The sequence below is a fragment of the Vulpes vulpes genome, chromosome 10 (genome assembly GCF_048418805.1).
Source record: "Vulpes vulpes isolate BD-2025 chromosome 10, VulVul3, whole genome shotgun sequence".
NCBI lineage: Eukaryota > Metazoa > Chordata > Mammalia > Carnivora > Canidae > Vulpes > Vulpes vulpes.
The window spans coordinates 37760841-37779301 of record NC_132789.1 but is presented as its reverse complement, the minus strand read 5'-3'; the positions used below and the strand labels follow the sequence as shown (position 1 = coordinate 37779301).

The window sequence follows — 18461 nt, the reverse complement described above, 5'->3', positions numbered from 1 at the left end:
CAGGATAAGAGAAGGTGAGGGGTAGAGAAGTGAGAGAGAAAGGACAGAGTTGGGGGGAGGAGAGGCTGTCATTCATTCAGAGAGGAGAAGGATGAGGGCCAGCAGAGAGGCTGCATGTGCAGAGTCTTCTGGGTTCCCCACCTAGGAACCAAGCAGAGACTGAATCTCTGTGGCATCAAAAGCAAAGTTCTAGGGAAACTTGCCTTTGAGACAGGCCTCTTGTGAAGGAGCAGCCCGACACTGCGTAGAACAGGAGCCTTTTTTTAAAGCTGAAGAAGTAGGTAAAGATGAATGGAAAACCACACACACAAAAAGAGTCTGTAAATTCCTGATGGGCGAGGCATAGTTCTGCTCTAAGTCCTGGACGCACTACCTCCTTGAATAACCCTGAACATTGATGAGCCTGTTGTGGGTGTCAGAGTCCATGCCTGGAGGAGTGGAGAACATAGGCAACAGACAGATTCATTCATGGCCACTGATGATCTATTTAAAGACACTTGGGAGCCACCTGGGAAGCCCTTGTCACACAAGAAGTGATAGGACATGTTTCTAGTAACAGAGATCCATGAATGTCCTGTTGATGAGTGCACAGATTGGTAGAACCACCTAGGAAAACTAATTATTTTTATCTTCTAAACAAGAACATATACGTACCTTAGAGAAGGATATGCATGGAATTGGGGGAAATATCTGAGACAGGTCGACTATTTTCTTCTGATTATCTTTCTCCTCCTCACCTCTCCTTTCTTAAGATCATATCTTGAGCATAATTGCTCTCTTAGGAATACCACCAACATATAATCTCCAAAAACAGGTAATGAAAAGTTTGTGGAAATATCATCATAATAACCCCCATAAGAAAACTTCCCGAATGTCTGTCAATAGAAATAAACACTTAAAGTATAATATAGTCACAGAAACACAATGAGAATCAGTAACTACAACAACACATAACAATGTTGAAAAACATCACAAGCAATGTCAAATGAAACAATTCAGAACTAAGAGGATACATGTTGTGTGATTCATTTATAGTAAGTTCAAAAACAGGTAAAACTGATGGCTTCTTTTAGAAGTCAAGGTACGGTTTGTCCTCGGGGGCAGATTGTAATGATGTGCCAGAGAGGAGCTTTTAAGATCCTGTTTATGTTCTTTATTTTATTTTATTTATTTACTCATGGGAGACACACAGAGAGAGGCAGAGACACAGGCAGAGGGAGAAGCAGGCTCCCTGCAGGGAGCCCAATGCGGGACTCGATCCCAGGACCCTGGGGTCACGCCCTGAGCTGAAGGCAGACACTAAACCACTGAGCCACCCAGGAGCCCCATGTTCTGTTTTCTTGACCTGAGTACTGGTCAAACAGATGTATCCAAACTTTCATGGATGTTTATCAAGGCAGGCAGGGCCAACCTCTCACCCCCACTCCCTAAGCAAGGGAGAGAAATTAATGCACCAAGAATTTAAACAACTTCCTCAAGTCCACACAAGGTTCAGTGACTGGGCTGGATTGAAGAACCTGATCTGCTGACTCCTGGTTCAGAGTCCTGGACTCCCCATCCTCACTCTTCTCAAGAAAGTCTAGAGCTTTGCTGACCAGCATGACAGCCACTAGCCACACATTGCTATTTAAAATAAAATTGATTAATATTAATGTCTGCTTCCCTTTCTGGCTGCCACAACCTGCAGCTTCTCACCCAGGTGCATAAGGAATCAACCTCGTTGTTCTGTTCCTTCCTGCTTAAGAACGAAGCAAACCTTCTCTAATATTTTGTAATGTTTTAATACTTTCAATATTGATGAGAAGAAAAAGCATGCAAAAAAGAAGCAAAGGAGGAACTAAAAGTTGTTCCTAGTGTCCTTGGCCTGTGATTCCTCTCCCATGGCAATTCCTGGTCATTCCTGTGGAGAGCTCTCTCTCACCCAGACCCCACTACACAGACCCTTTCTCCCCATCCCCCATGTGGGCCCAGAGGACCCACAAGGCCAGAGGCAAAATGGGAAGTGGAAGCACAGGTGGGAAGGTGAGTTCCCAGGCCTGGGCAAGGCCTGCCCCAGTGAAGTGTAGGCACACCAGGGGACAGTCCCACAATATCCGAGGACAGTCAGGTCATCCAGGAAGAGCTAGAAAGGTTCTTGGCAGCACTGCTTTCATGGAGGTGACTGAACCATGTTGGAGAATCCAGAGTCAGGGAATCCAGCCTGGGCACTGTAACCCATTTCCTCCACAGCAGGCACTCCTGGCCTCCTTGAGAAACTGTCACCCAAGTGTATGTGGCTGTTCAAAAGAATCATGAGGTCTTCAATTTGACAGTATCTAATTTTAACTCTTTGTCTCTCCATCAATTGAATATATTTTTTAATTTTTTAATTTTATTTTTTCCAAATAAACATTTTATTTCACTTTGAAGAAAGGCTTAATTTAATTTGAATACTTCTTTTGAATATCTATTTTATAAAAAGGAATATCTGGATATGTCTTTTTCAGTTCACTAAGCATTAAAAATGCACATTGAAAATTAAATCCAAAAGAACTTCAGGCCATAGGACTGTAGAGCAATGACTGCTTTTGGTCTAGAAGATACTGGAAAGCAATTACAGTTGCCTATCATCCAGTTACTGCATTAATTCACTGGTTATTCTTTCTACTCTACAGCAAATATTCATCCTCTAAGATTAAATTTTTTCCTGAGTACAGAGAACACAACAGAAAATAAGGCAGACATGATCTTTGCCCTTATGCTGAATATATTTAGTTTTTTTTTTTTTTTTTGACTGGAGGGTATTATGCTGAGTGAAATAAGTCAATTGAATATTTTTAAATCTGGAAACCTGCTGAGAGCCCAGTACTTCGGAAATTGCTAAGCATAAGTACAATAAAGAAAACAAAGTGGAAACAGCAAGAGGCAGGCATCTAGGAGAGCTGGATGCTAATTCCAAGATACTCGTCAGCATTCACCAACCCCAGGCAAATCCCCTTCTTTCCATGGGCGCCACACCCTCACCCCTACAGCCAGGGAGTAGCCTGCATGTCTGCGGCTGCAGCATGCAGGGTTCCTATAATCTGGCCAAACCTCAAAGCTCAAGTATCAAACAGCTATTGTGGGGTGACTTTCATTTCTAAAGCCGGCGACTACTTTTGGCACCCAAACATTGTTTTCTCTTCCTAGATCATTGCTTTCAATGCTCCAGTCCCAAGGGAGGATTGGGAGAGGTGACACTATTTCTTCCTCAGATTATTATGACCTCAGATGAAAATAACAGTCTGCAGGCCCCCCTGATGCCCTGCAAGACGTGGTCATGACTACCCATGATCATGGAATGAGCGCCAAAAGCAAATGATCCCTACTGGGCCTCTTCTCCTCCGGCCTTTTGGAGGAGATGCAGGTCCAAAATGGATAAAATGAAAGATGTTCTCCCTACGGCAAGGAGGTGGCTGTGCTCCTTCTTGCAGCCCTCTGTGGGACACATCATGTGCACAGTTCAGCGAGTTCCAGAAACACCAGCTAATGAGGTCCCCAAGCCGCCTAGCCAGGCTCAGCCTGGCCATTGCTCTCTGACTCACCACCCGCAGGCTGATGGGGATGAGAACAAGAGGTGTTAGCCCTCCATCTACAGGGTGAAATGGGAACAGGTGGGTTTAGGCTCGTGTCTACTCTAGATTCTGAGTGTGTCCAAGATAAGCAGGGGCTTTGGCCTGGTGACCATGAGCACTGAAGGATTGCCCTCAACCCTGCCAATCCTCCCAGGCCAGCCTCCAACTGAGGCAATTACGAAACACTGAGGAAAAAAATCTATGAGTGTCAAGGGCAGGTGAGGACGCTACACAGAGTCACATGGAGCTTGCTCTGTCTCTGGATGGGAGGGGGTGGGGAATGGAATCAAACAGAGACAAAGAGCAGTATAGTGTGGTGGGATTTAGGGCCCATCAGTCCTGGGTTCAAATCTTCTCTCAGTCACCTCCGAGCTGCGTAATCCAAGGTGGGTCGCCCAAGGTCACTATATCTTGGGTTCCTCCATTAGTACATGAAGTGAAGGGCTCCTATTTAAAGAGTCGTTGTGGTACAAAGTATGGGAATATATGCAAAGCACTTAGGATAGCATCTGGCACAGACTGGGTACTCAAAAAGAGTTATGATTAGTATCATCCTCCCAAGGGGCAGAGGGGATATCAATTCAGATATGTGTGTCTCTGAAATGAAACCAAACCGTCTGAATTAAGTGGGGAAGACCCACAGAGACCCCTGTTCTCAGGTTGTGGGGAAAGGAGTGCATTTCTACATGGGAGATTAAAGCCATCTTTGTGCCAGACTCCTGGATGACTTCCCGAGGAAGCAACTAGAAGCAGGCTTTGGAACTGGGGGAAATCTCTGAGATGTGAGGATTTTGTTTCTTGCTATTATTACATTACATTCCTTTCTCAAGAAGAGCTTCTCCTGAGAGCCCCTCAGAGGTCACTTCAGCCTGGATTTTGGGATCCCCTGGGCTGAACCATCAAAACTCGCTTTGCCAGTCAGCTTGATCTTCACATAGGCACCAGGCCTTGGGAACTGAAGTGATGCACAACTTCATCTCACATGGGAGGATTGTGGGTGATGCTTTCCTAGGGGCTTCAGGCTCCAAGGGGTTAGAACTTCACCCGAGTGCTCTGGGAAGCAGTGTAGAGCATTGCAGCAGTGTCTTTAAAAAAAAAAATCAGGGGATCCCTGGGTGGCGCAGCGGTTTGGCACCTGCCTTTGGCCCAGGGCGCGATCCTGGAGACCCGGGATCGAATCCCACATCGGGCTCCCGGTGCATGGAGCCTGCTTCTCCCTCTGCCTGTGTCTCTGCCTCTCTCTCTCTCTCTCTCTCTCTCTCTGTGACTATCATAAATAGTAAATAAAAATTTTAAAAAATTTTAAAAAATTTTAAAAATAAAAAAAAAAATCACTCTTGTGGCCCTCCCAGAATCAGCTCAGCCTCCTGAGGACAACTCCACATGACAAAAGGTATGCGGAGGGCAGGTCAGCAGGACTTTTTCAGAGCTGTGATCCTGGGGCCTGAGTAAAGCTGCTTCTACAGGGGCAGAGAGACAGAGAGGCAGGTGCCAGGCCTCCCTGTTTGTCTGCACTGTGCCTGAGACCCCCTGCCTGCAGAGTCTTGATTGGACCCTTAGCCTTTTACAGCAGGGGCTGCAGTGCAAGAGGTGGACTCCCTGGGCCTGGTTCAGAGTCCTCTCACAGCCACACATGGGTGCACAGAGACACAGCATCACCAGAAAGGTACCCCCGTTGCATTAGGCAGAGGTCCGCTCAGTCTGGGCTGGGAGCTCAGACCCGTGGTCAGCCAAAAGCCTCCTTTGCATGAAGGCCCCATGGACTCCACACGTCTGAGGCCCACCAGGCCTCAGACCCTGGTGGCCAACCCTGAGCCTTTGAACTTGTGTCACAGAGGGGAGCTCTCTTCTTGCCAGAGCACTCCTACCCAGCTACAAGCACAAAGTAACACCATGAGGTCCCACAGAGACCAGACATGCAGAGATACAAAGACTCAGAAGCAGGGACCTACAAGGACAACCTCTCAGCTTCACAGCCACACATGGGTGCACAGAGACACAGCATCACCAGAAAGGTACCCCCGTTGCTCTCTACTCCCTTTCTGTCTATATTGGCTGAGCTAGACATACAAGATACCACAGGCTGGGAGGCAGGATTTACTCTCTCATCCTAGAGGCTGGAAATCCAAGGTTAAGGTGTCAGCAAGTTTGGTTTATTGTGAGGGCTTTCTTCATTTTGCATATGATGCCCTCTATCTGTGTCCTAACCTGGGAGCGAGTGAGCAAGCAAGCGAGAGAGAGATCTGCTGTGTCTTCCTCTTTTTATAAGGGCACTGTCCTATCAGATTAGGGCTCAAAACTTCAGACCTCATTCAACTTAATTCTCTTTCTCATAGACCCTAACTCCAGAAGCTCACGTTGGGCTTAGGGATCCAATATATGAATTTGGTCACATGAAAGTGCAAAGAGCAGGAGCCTTAGACAGATTGGACGCCAGTGTTCCTACTTTCTGGCCCTGCGATCGTGGCCAATGCACCGGACCTCAGTTTTCCACCATAAGTTGGGTAGTACAATTTTGGTGAAGAGTAGAAGGTGGCTGGTTTATGGTACCTGCTGGATCTGCTAGATAGTAGGCACTCAACAATGTTTGTTTTTGTTCCTTATTGTGTGTGACCCCTCCCTGGGCTTCAGGGGGAAGTGATGGAGGCATGGGTGGTTATAACAATGAGCAGGAGACATTTCCTCTGGGTTTTCTATGGTCCTAAAAAGGGAATTCCCCATGAAAATCACAAAGGATAGGACAGTTCATCATGTCCTCCCCTCTCTTATATGGAGACATGAACATGTGGCCCCAACAATATTGAACACAATTGGGGTTTAGCACTCTGCCGCTCCTGTCCATGGTTTCTAGGTGATAGAAATGTGGATGTCTCTCACTTATCCAAGTATCAGCCTCTCCTTTCTCACCTTGATGTCCTCTCTCATCAGCAGACAAACCCACATTCCAGAGCTCAGGGTAGTAAGTCACCATTCTCCTGGCTCCCCATCTCCTCTTTACCTGCTAGCAGAGAGCCCCTTATCAAGGGGCACCCACTGCTTCTCCTGGCCTGAGAGGACAGGTGATCCCCCACAGAGCCCCCCACGTGCAGGAAGCTAAGCTGCCTTTGGCCTTGCTCTATGCAGCTCTGAGCAGCAGACACTGGCCTGTGGTCCTCATTGCAGCCCAGACACCTGCTTCACTCATGGCCTTAGCAGGGAAGCATAAGTGTCTCCTTTTCCCAGGAGCCTCACCATGCCAGGCTGAACTAGAACACTGCCCTCCTCACCTCCTCTGGATGGGTTTGCTCAGTGGGATGCTTAAAGGGTCCCAGGAACCACCTCTCTGCTTCCAGTAAGCACCCTGCTGCCTCTGCCACCACTACTCTTCCTCGCTTTACTTCAGGGTCCTTTTCTCAAACCTTTGCCATCAGGGGACTAATCATTCAGTGAATAAGAAACAAATCTTTTGCAAAGAGATGGAAAAATAGTCCATGCTCATGGTTTGGAAGAATTAATATTGTGAAAGTGTCAATGTTACCCAGGGCAATTTACACATTTAATGCAATCCCTATCAAAATAACAGACTTTCTTCAGAGAGTTGGAAAAAACCATCTTAAGATTTATATGGAATCAGAAAAGACTCTGAAAAGCCAGGGGAATATTAAAAAAGAAAGTGAGAGCTGAGGGCATCACAATGCCAGATTTCAGGTTGTACTACAAAGCTGTGGTCATCAAGACAGTGTGGTACTGGCACAAAAACAGACACATAGATCAATGGAACAGAATAGAGAATCAGAAGTGGACCCTCAACTTTATGGTCAACTAATATTCGACAAAGCAGAAAGACTATCCACTGGAAGAAAGACAGTCTCTTCAATAAATGGTGCTGGGGAAAATTGGACATCCACATGCAGAAGAATGAAACTAGATAATTTTCTTACACCAGATACAAAGATCAACTCAAAGTGGATGAAAAATCTAAATGTGAGACAAGATTCCATCAAAATAAAAGAGGAGAACACAGGCAAAACCCTTTCTGCACTTAGCCACAGCATCTTCTTGCAAGACACATCCATGAAGGCAAGAGAAAAAAAGCAAAAATGAATTATTAAGACTTCATAAAGATAAAAAGCTTCTGCACAGCAAAAGAAAGAGTCAACAAAACCAAAAGAAAACTGACAGAATGGGAGAAGATATTTACAAATGACCTATCAGGTAAAGGGCGAGTATCCAAGATCTATAAAGAACTTATTAAACACAAGAGCAAAGAAACAACCAACCCAATCATAAAATGGGCAAAAGATATGAACAGAAATTTCACAGAGGAAGACAGACATGGCCAACAAGCACATGAGAAAATGATCTGCATCACTGGCCATCAGGGAAATACAAATCAAAACCACCATGAGATACCACCTCACACCAGTGCGAATGGGGAACATTAACAAGAGAGGAAACAACAAATGTTGGAGAGGGTGTGGAGAAAGGGGATCACTTTTCCACTGGTGGTGAGAATTTGAACTGGTGCAGCCACTCTGGAAAGGTGTGTGGAGGTTCCTCAAAGAGTTAAAAATAGACCTGCCCTATGACCCAGCAATGGCATTCCTGGGGATTTACCCAATGCAGTGAAATGCTGGAACACCTGCACCTCAATGTTTATAGCTTCAGTGTCCACAATAGCCAAACTGTGGAAGGAGCCTCGGTGTCCATCGAAAGACGAATGGATAAAGAAGATGTGGTCTATGTATACAATGGAATATTACTCAGCCATTAGAAACGACAAATACCCACCATTTGCTTCGATGTGGATGGAACTGGAGGGTATTATGCTGAGTGAAACAAGTCAATCGGAGAAGGACAAACATTATATGGTCTCATTCATTTGGGGAAGATAAAAATTAGTGAAAGGGAATAAAGGGGAAAGGAGAGAAAATGAGTGAAAATATCAGTGAGGATTGCAGAACATGAGAGACACCTAACTCTGGGAAATGAACAAGGGGTAGTGGAAGTGGAGGTGTGCGGAGGGTTGGGGTGACTGGGTGATGGGCACTGGGGGGGGGCACTTGGCGGGATGAGCACTGGGTGTTATGCTAAATGTTGGTAAATTGAACTCCAATAAAAAAATTTTTTTTAAAAAAGAAGCAAGTCTTTCTTCCTTTCAGTGACATTAGTCTGGAGACTCCTGCTCCTGTTTGAATAAGTCTAGGACTGAAGATGAATCAAGTCTCTAAAAATGCATAACCCGAGACTTCAGTGCAGCCCCGCTCCCTCTCCCTGGCCCTGAGCTTTCCTGTGTCCTCACCAGCCTTAAGCAGATCCCTATGTAGCTTACAGGAAGGAAACGCACAATCAGGGTTTTCTGTTCCCTTACTGGCTGCCGTCCATTAACATCCCTAAGTCCTTCCTTCATGTCACATGATCTGGGAAGGTAGCGGAACACCTAAGGATAAGGCTCTGTGCTACAGCCTGTCCCCCAAGGTGGTCTTCTGTCTCCAAGCACAGGGCAGGAGGAGTAAGTGAGTGAGCATTACCCAGGGTGTTGAGTGTGAATGAACGCCCATGGGGGGGGGGGTGTGAGTGAATGGGCAATGGCACAAGTGGAATATGTTCAGCATGAGACCAGAGTTTCAGTCTTTCCCATTTACACTCATACCCTTGGCATCTGGATTACAGGAGGTGCCAATAAATGTGCTGGTAGCTGAATGAATAAGTGAGCAGTGCCATAGACATTGTCAGGATGCCACTTCTCAGATGAGCACACTGCGCCCACAGAGGTTGGTAAGGGACAAAGATGTCACTCAGACGAGGAATTCCCACTCCTGGTCCACTGTGTCTTGTGTCTCCATATTAAAGCGGTCATGTGTAGGAGGCACCAGACCCCATCTTTTCAGTCCATGTGGCCTGCCGACAGCTGTTCCACACTTTCAGAGGCTGGGCAGGTGCAGGAGGGGAGGGGAGCACAGATATCAGATAGGGACGTGAAGGGATCCCAGGGCTTCCCCACCCTCTAGACTCAGGCTGGGTATGGGGCAGGGGGAGGTGCTTGTCCTACAGGGCGGTAGGTCATGGCACAGGAGCTGCCCTTCCTTTGAGGGACAAAGTTTGGGGGACGATCAGCAGCCTGGGCTCCAGGCTCTGTCTGTGACCAGAGCAAACCCAGGCCCTCAGGATGTTCATTTTCCAACCTCTAAAAGGTGGGCCTGCCCCTATTTCCCGCTGCAAGCTCCTGACCTCTCCCTCTGCCTTCTCCCCATAACCGACAAGGACAACCAAAAGGATGCCCTGAGCTGGACAAACCCCCGGGTCAGGATTCCCCGTGCTCTCCTCCCACCGACAGAGGCTCTTCTGGCCACTGACCCGGGTGGGCACCCAAGCCTGCTGAAGAGACATGGTCCATGGCTGCTGCTTTTCTTCTCCTCCATTGAAACCTGCCCTAGGAGGCTATACAGGACTTCTGCTTCCTGACACCCATCGCTCTACAGATGCCCTTGGTCCAGGACTGAGTCACCTCATCACCATCCCCTTCTCAAACAACATTCTCCTCCCTGTGGCAGCCTAGGAATCCTCCGTGTCTCAGCCCTTTTACCTGCGAGGGTCACCCCTGAGTAAGCCTGTATTTGTGTGTGTTGTTCAGTGCACAGCCCCTAGGGAATGTAATCTCCTCATGGTACAGGGAAGAGCATCCCATGGTCCTCGGGAACAGATACCCAAAAAGCTCTACACAATGACACCACAGCTCAGAGATCCCCTCAAGGGCTGGCGGTGGCAAAGGGGACCCAGGGCCCTAGATCCCCTCACAGGTGAATAGGGAGCAAATTACCGGATCTGGTCTCTAATGCCAGCTTTCAGGGTGTGAAAAATAGAGCATCAAGGTGTGAAGTGGACCCTTCCTATGGTGAATATGAATAAAATGGTATAGCATCTTCCCTAGACAAAGCTTTTAAGAAAAATGAGGTATCATAACATGAAAAGAAATGCAAAAATTGTACGTTCTGTAAGATAATTACTCATCTTATGAACTCTTAAAATCAGAATTTAGTTTTTCTTTTAGAGAAAATTGAAAAATCGCATGAAGAGCCTCTTTGGAGTTAGAAGGCCCTGAGACCATATCCAGAACATGTATTTGAATAATTTGACACCCAGACAATCTTCCCAATTTTTTTTCTGATATCCCAAAGCGGCCTTTAACTACAGGCTTCCAACTTGCCAGCATTGATGTGCCAGGCTGTTTTACTGGTTTTTCCGATGAAGTTTTGCAATGCTCTCCACTTGGGTACAGCAGCGAAGTCAGATTTCTGCTCCATGAGGTTTTCAGCCCAAAATAAAACATTTGCCTCCGCCCACCCCCCAAACTCCATTTCACATCTGAGCTTTCTCAAAAGAGAGGCCATCCCTTGTCTATTTGTTTAAAAAATAACATGGAATCAGGTGAAATTTGTACTTTTGAAATCAATTCAAACGTGTTTGAAATGGTGTATGCATTTTTTTTCAGATTTGAGTTAAATAAAGCAATGAGATCCAAAGCAGTGGTAAAACCCATGGGTTTCCTGTCTGTCATCCACCCTGCTATTGGCCAGCAGCTTTGTCTCTGGCACACAGAGCCACAGTCAGGCTTACCGAGCGCCAATCCTTTGACTAAATCCCTTTGGGCAACAGGACCTGGACAAAGCTTTGCTTCAAGTCATTCGCGGCTCTGGGCTGCAGGCAACAGACATGGGACCATCTGCAGATATTGTGGCAGGGGCTGGGGAGGGAGCTCTGTGTGGCCTGCAGCAGGAGGGATTTGGGGGACACAGGGGGCTCTCAGTCTTGGTGCTTTAGGGTCTTCTGTCGAGATGCATAAACCAGACCCCCCACCCCCAAATGAGAGATACTGATTCTTCAGCTGCTGTGCTGAGAAACACATGTCTGTAGGGAACAAAACGTTCCCACGTGACGTTCCTGCATGGCAGAGAATGAAAACCACTGAATTCTCATTCATGGGGACAATGAATGGCCTCGAAAAATGTGAGGCAGTGAGTTGTATTTCTGCAAAAGGAAGGACTGGGTGGCACAGAGGTTATGAGCACAGATTTTTCCTGGTTCACACTCGGTGTTCTTGGGCACAGAGCTGAACACCCAAAGTGTGAATCACCTACTTTAGCTTATGTCATTTCACATAAATATCACAGATATAGAACCCCAGGGTTTGGATTTCTTAGAAATCATCTGGGTAACTTCTCTCCATTCAATTCATGAATGTCATCTGTAATATCTCCTCCACTTCATCTTCTACTGTTTACTGGAATTGCTCAAATGAACTATTTGATCATCAGTTAATTGTGACTCTCTGTGAAAAAAATATAGTCTCCACAGAATCCATAGCATTTTCCTCACATGTGAACCAGAATCTCTGAGTCTGAATACATTCCACCAGCCTCTGTCCTCAGTATCAGGGCTGACTGCTGCTCTCGTGGACTTCACGTTGACCCTATTTTCCCCTCCATCCTGTAAGGGGTGTGACTTGCAGCTCCTCTCCAGCATGATGGCTGCAAGATTGATCCCACTTCAATGAGGACATTGCCTCAGGAAGCCAGATGTTGGGACCCGCCTGCGTCTTTGGACAGGCTTCCAAAGTACAGAGATGGGGCAGTTAGCAGGGGCTTCCTGGTTCATAGACCCTTCATGAATCTGCCAGACAGCTAATGGTATTCATAACAACACTTAGGAAAAGTCAGTCACAAACTACCATCCTGAGATTCAGCTTCCAAGAAAAGACTATTCAGCGGGAGGGAGAGGAGTAGCACTGGTGAAGGGCTTACTGCCCATCGTCCTGGGACCCACGGGTGATCAGACCAGCTTTCTCCAACCCCCAAAACAACCATAGGTTAGAGGCTTACTTGTGCAGAATCCAATTCCAACCTGCATTTCTCATGCATTTGAGCCCAAATCCTTTCTCTATAGAGCAGCCAGTGTGCAAGTCCTTCCTTAGCTAAGGTGAATTGAATTTATAAGCTGCTAAATCATTCTGTTGTCTTGTTTGCTGGCTTCCATTGCTTCTTGAATTCATGGCCCAGGTGTGGGCAGCTTCCATCTCTAGAGAAATTACTTTTTATCTCATATGGATCTTCTCCAGTGGACGGAAGTCACATCCTACCTTGATAGTCTCCCCCTAGGGCCTTGGTCACCCTCTTTTGAAGATCCATTTTTTAAAAATTATCTACCTGAAATATATCTTGTTAAGATTAAAACTTGTTTTCCCCTCTTACGTTTCATTCTCCACAATATCCAAAAACAGTAACTGAGCATCTGCTTCTACAAGGGCTTCTTGCAATCGTCTTTGCCATGCTTAACGACATCAGTCACCCTCTATCCCAAACCCACCCAGGCCACCGTCCAAGAACAGGTTCTAAATGCAATATTCTGTCCTGGGTTGGGTCTTGGAACCAGAAAGACACATTAGTGAAGTTATGACTTTATGAAGTCCAACAAAATCTAGAGTTTAGTTCATAGTAATGTGCCAGAGATAAACTCTTTGTTTTGACAAATGTACTAGAATTATGTAAAATGTTAACATGAGGGGAGATTGGGTAAGGGTAATGTGAAATTCTCTGTACTATATTTGCAATTTCATGTAAATCAAAAATGATTCCAAGGAAAATATTTTAATCACACTAAGAGAAAAAATTTTTCATTTGAAATTTCCCAAGGAGAAAGTTTCCAATCGTCTAAAATCTGGAAGTTGGAAGACTAAAATCAGAATGGGAATTTTTTTTTTTTTATATATTTTAAACTTTTTTTTTTTAATTTTTATTTATTTATGATAGTCATCAGAGAGAGAGAGAGAGAGAGAGGCAGAGACAGAGGGAGAAGCAGGCTCCATGCACCGGGAGCCTGACGTGGGATTCGATCCCGGGTCTCCAGGATCACGCCCTGGGCCAAAGGCAGGCGCTAAACCGCTGCGCCACCCAGGGATCCCTGGAATGGGAATTTTATTTACTTTTTAAAAAACCTTAAATTCAATGAAGCCACCTATAGTACATCCTCAGTCTCAGATGTAGTGTTCAACAATTTTTTGGTTACCCATCACAGCCAGTGCCCATCACGTGACGTACCTTCCTTCATGCCCATCACTCTGTTACCCCCTCCCTCCACACCCTCCCCTTCATAAACCCTCAGTGTGTTTCCTACAGTTAAGAGTCTCTCCTGGTTTTTCTCCCTCTAATTTCTTCTCAGTTTTCCCTCCCTTCCCCTATGATCCTCTGTGCTGTTTCCTATATTCCACATATGAGTGTCTAGATTTGTGCTGCTCTTAAAATGTCTGAAGCACTTTCACACTCCTCTCTTGTACCCAACAAACCTGTTCGATGAGTCAGGCACTAGATCCACACGGTACCATGAGAAATCCAGAGCCCAGGGGGACAACAACCTTTGCGTTCTGGCTCTAAAGTCAGCAGGCTTCCTGCACGCTACCTGGGCCATCGCAGACCACAGACACACAGCTCTGACCTTCTCACCAACAAGCACAAGTTGGGATTCCATGGTCCTTGGATGTTTATCCACATCATCTAGTCTCACCACGCAGAACACAGAGGAGATTCCAGCCCTCCTCTCTAGGCTGAAAGCCCAGGACAGGGGGCATGAAGTACCTGGGAGAAGAGAAAGAACACCTTCTGTGTCTTTTCCCTCTAAAATGCCCCTGCCAACCTCTATTTGCCTCAGTCTCAGTGGTTTTGTTGCCTCCCTACACATAGTAGCCAGAGGACCTGTGAAAACACAAATCAGATCATGTCACTGTCTAGCTCTGCACCTGCGGGGGCTCCGTGTCTCACTCAGGGTAGTAACCAGCACTTCACAGTGCACCCTCTGAGCTGGTTCCTCTATCATCCCATCCTTCTCCTCTTCCCTCACTCGGCCCCAGTCCCACTGCTTCAAGGTCTTTGCATTTGCTCTTACTTCATCCTGGAAGGCTCTTTCCCTGAAGCACCCACACAACTTCCTCCATACTCATTCCAAACTTTCCTCACATGGAATCTTTCCTGTGAAGCCCAACCGAATGACCCAGCATAAATGTGCCACCCTCACCCACCATTCCCACTCACAGTGCCTCTTCCAATTCCTTCCATAGTACTCATCACTACTTGTTCATACACGTTAGCATTTATTATTTCTGTATTTTGGCCCTTGTCTGTTGCTTCTCACAGGAATGTGACCTCATGGAGGACCTGGCATTCACGGTTTTGTTCACAGTGTGAGGCTCAACACCAAGAGTAGTAGGCACTTGGTAGATATATATCAAATGTTGAAATGCTGATTAAATAAATGAGTGAAATGCAAGCTCAGAGAGGCCATTTCACTGTCACCTGTTTGTCACACATAAGTTACATCAGCTCATGATTCTTTCAGGGCAATTTGCTATTTCCTTTGAGGAGGTGCTATGACTTGTAATTAATCATATGATTGTTTTTACCTCTTCCATGTCTTTCTCCCTGACTAGAATCAAATCTCCTCAAGGGTAGCTACTGAGTGTCTGTCAGATTTTTGCCCCAAACACCGAGTAGAATTGGTCAGATTAGAGTACTCATGAATTACTATGCAGCAGACTAGACAGGCTTATCATGTTTCAGAGAGTTAAAAATTATATTTTTTCTGGAATGTCGGCCATGGATGTGACTGATGCACACGCACGCCCCCCACACACACACACACACGAGTGAACATACATGTACCAGCACTGACTATCCAAGGGTCTGAGGATGTTCTCAGCTCATACAGCCAGGTCATGAGATATGAGTTATTCATGTGAAAGTAAGAGAAAGCACATTAAAGGTACTCTGTATGTGATTATTTCCTTCACTGAGTTTAACGTGAAAACTTCATTGCCCTCGACTTGTCTAGCCTCTCACACAGATCCCAGAACCTCTTGGTGTCTGGGGTTCCATGGCACAGTTTTTCCCAGGAATCTTCAGCTGACACATTCAGGAAAGAGAGAAATCTTCTACTTCCTTTACCGAGTCTGACTTTTAAAGATCAGATTTTTTTTAAAGGCTTATCCCTAAAACAACGGTTTTGAGATCAGAGAGTGGGTGTGAGAAGGTTGAGGAGAGGAGAAAGGATCATCTCATACTACATTTCATGGGCTGATTCCCCTGGTGAACAGGCTACCACCTGGGGAAGGAATCCTGTGATCACAGTCACACATGCACACATGCACACATGCACTATGCAAGAGGAAAGGGATGTGACCAGAATGGAGGACTGTGACCACACCTGTCACACCCATGGTGCAGCTCCTGTGGCTCCTCTCTGAGGTGAGCACTGCCCCGAGGCATCCTGCCACCCTTCACAAAACATCAGGCTTCTGTTGGAAGGCTTTTGGTTGGAAGAGTCTTCTTCACCTGGTCTTGGGGTTGTTGATCTCAGGGACCAAGACAGGAGTAGCTTACTGCCTCCTTTACTGGCAACCTGAGAACACCCAGGGCTTTGCTTGGCCCAGGTTAACTCAGTCATGAAAAAGAATTCAAGAAAATAGCAATGAAAATGAAGTTAATGTCAGAGTCAGGAGGAAATGTCATTGCCACCATAGAAGATGCACTGCTCTTGGTTTCTCATTCAACACTCATGATACAGTTGTGTGGCCCTTGTTTTAACTCTTTCATTCATGACTTATCTTTTTCCTTGACCACTTTCACCATCATGAACAAGGATTATTCCTTAAAACTGGGCTTATTTCAACAAGGATAGTATAACATTACAAACAGAATCTCATCCCATAAAACAAATCCTACAACTTGCTACAGTTTTAGCATGCCTTCTACTCCCCCAAAAGGCCTCACTCAAACATTCCTTGGCTCCTAAATGTCCCCACTCACCAACTACCTGTCCCTCTCGAGTCTCATCTCCTCTAAGGGGTGTCTCCAACTCTCCCTCACTCAGAGTCCAAAATTTGCCCTCTAGGGAACAAGTTCCTCAACAGTGCCATGAGTGTGGGGTATGAGACCCTGAGGGGCTCCGTGGGCAGCTTAGAGCCTTCCGCATAGTAGAAATTCAGTCAATGTGGACCAACCTTGATGCCAATACTGATAGGCTGGGGGGCCTGTAAGGCTGCATCTGTCCTCCTATACAGGATGACACAATGGAGCAGCTGTGCTTACTGCAGGATGCCAGTCCTTCCTGCTCAGCCACTGCCTGATTCCCCAACCCCAGCACATATGAGATTGTTCCAGCCAATCTCCTCTCTCCTAGGGCTGCCCTGCAATGCTCACCCTGCTTCAGGTGAAGAGAGGAAGTGCTTTGTGAGAAGGCTCAGCACTCAGTTGGCTTGGCACCAAGTGATCTGGGCTACAACCTGAGCACACAGCATGTGCTTCCTCTCCTCCTAGCCAGGGAAGCATTATTACCTGACAGAAATGCCCAGAAGAGGCTCCTAGGACCCTGTGAATGAGATTCTTATGGAATCTGGAGGTCACCCGCATGCCACTGTCTCCTCTTCACTTCTCTTCTTCCTTCCCCCTTCCTCCCCTCCTTTGCTCATTCCTTCCTTTCCCTCTCCTTCCTGCTCTCCCTCTTCTTTCCCTCTGCATCTCTTTCCTCCTCTCCTTCCTCCTCCTACTTTTTCTTTTCTTTTTTTTTTTTTTTGAATCCAGAAAATATTTATCGAGTGCCTGGTATGTGCTAGATAATGTTCCAGGTACTTGGGACAGAGTAGAGAACTTGACCAAAAGCCCTGCCTTCACGGAGCTTACAGTATAGCATTTGTCATCCCCACACCTGCATGTAGTCTGTGACCCTGAGCAGGCCACTGCTCTGTGCCTGCTCTTGGCTGCTTGATGTGGGAACAGGCAGTCGCAGCTCAGAGGGGGACAATGTGCCTGCTACACCATGAAGGCCAAACAGGACACTTGCCCGCAACCAACCACCCAGACAGTAGAAAGGGCTGGAAGTTGACTTTTCATAATAAAGTACAAGGGGGAAAAGACAGAGAGAATCAAGCCAGGTGGTCAGGTGTCCTACTGCACCAGGGCCTGGGCTAGCTACACAAAGTGCTGCTGCTGCTGCTTGGTGGCGGCCTTGCTGGCAAGGTCATTGGCCTTCTCTATAGCTGCCAGGGCTGTCTTCTCCTTTGCCTTCTCCTTGGCTTCCTTGGCTCTCTTCACAAGGGTTTTGGAAGGGGCCTCACCTTGCAGCTTGGCCAAGATGTATTCAAAGGCCTTCATTGTCTTGGTCTCATTTCTTTTGAATCAGGCAAGACCAAACTCCTGGACAGCTCTGGAGATACCAAATAAGCTAGAGGAGACCCAGGCTTTCTGGTGGATTTTGGTCCAGCCAGTGTGATTAGAGTTCACACAGTAAACACGTTGTTCCTCTACCACCGTCAGCTGGGCGTGGTTGATGTTCCAGGTGAAGGTGGTCATGGTCTGGTTCTTTGGGTCCACAATAGAATCCTCCAGGATGTACATCGAGTAAGCAACATTGGCAGGAAACAGTCTGTCCCCCCAGCGGGGCATCCTGTTGGTCTTGGTCAGGAGACAAGGAGACAGGAGTTTCTGGTCAGGGGTCACCTCCCAGTGCACTATGTCTTCCGTCAAGACATGTTTGCTATAGAGATTCGGGTATCGTTGCCAGAAGGCAGTGAACACTTGGTCCCAGAAACTCCAGAGCGCGCTCTGGCTCAGGCAACCTTTCACCATTGTCCCGGCCGGGCTGGCTAAGAACTCGCCCAGCATCAGGGGTGCGAGGCTGGCGGGGGGATGGGGGCACGCGGAGGCCGGGCCAGGACTCAGCGCACACTCGCCAGACTCACAGATCAATAACCACCACACCTGCCCAAGGAGCCGCTGCCATGAAGACCTCCTCATCCTTTTTCTTCCTCATTGTCCCCTTTCCCCCTTCTCCTTCCTATCTCCCCTT

General features: G+C 46.8%; 1 pseudogene; it reads right to left on the bottom strand.

Annotated features, from left to right (window-relative positions):
* Positions 1-17584: 17584 nt before the first annotated feature.
* Positions 17585-18241, bottom strand: LOC112912500 (PRELI domain-containing protein 1, mitochondrial-like; annotated as a pseudogene).
* Positions 18242-18461: the final 220 nt, after the last annotated feature.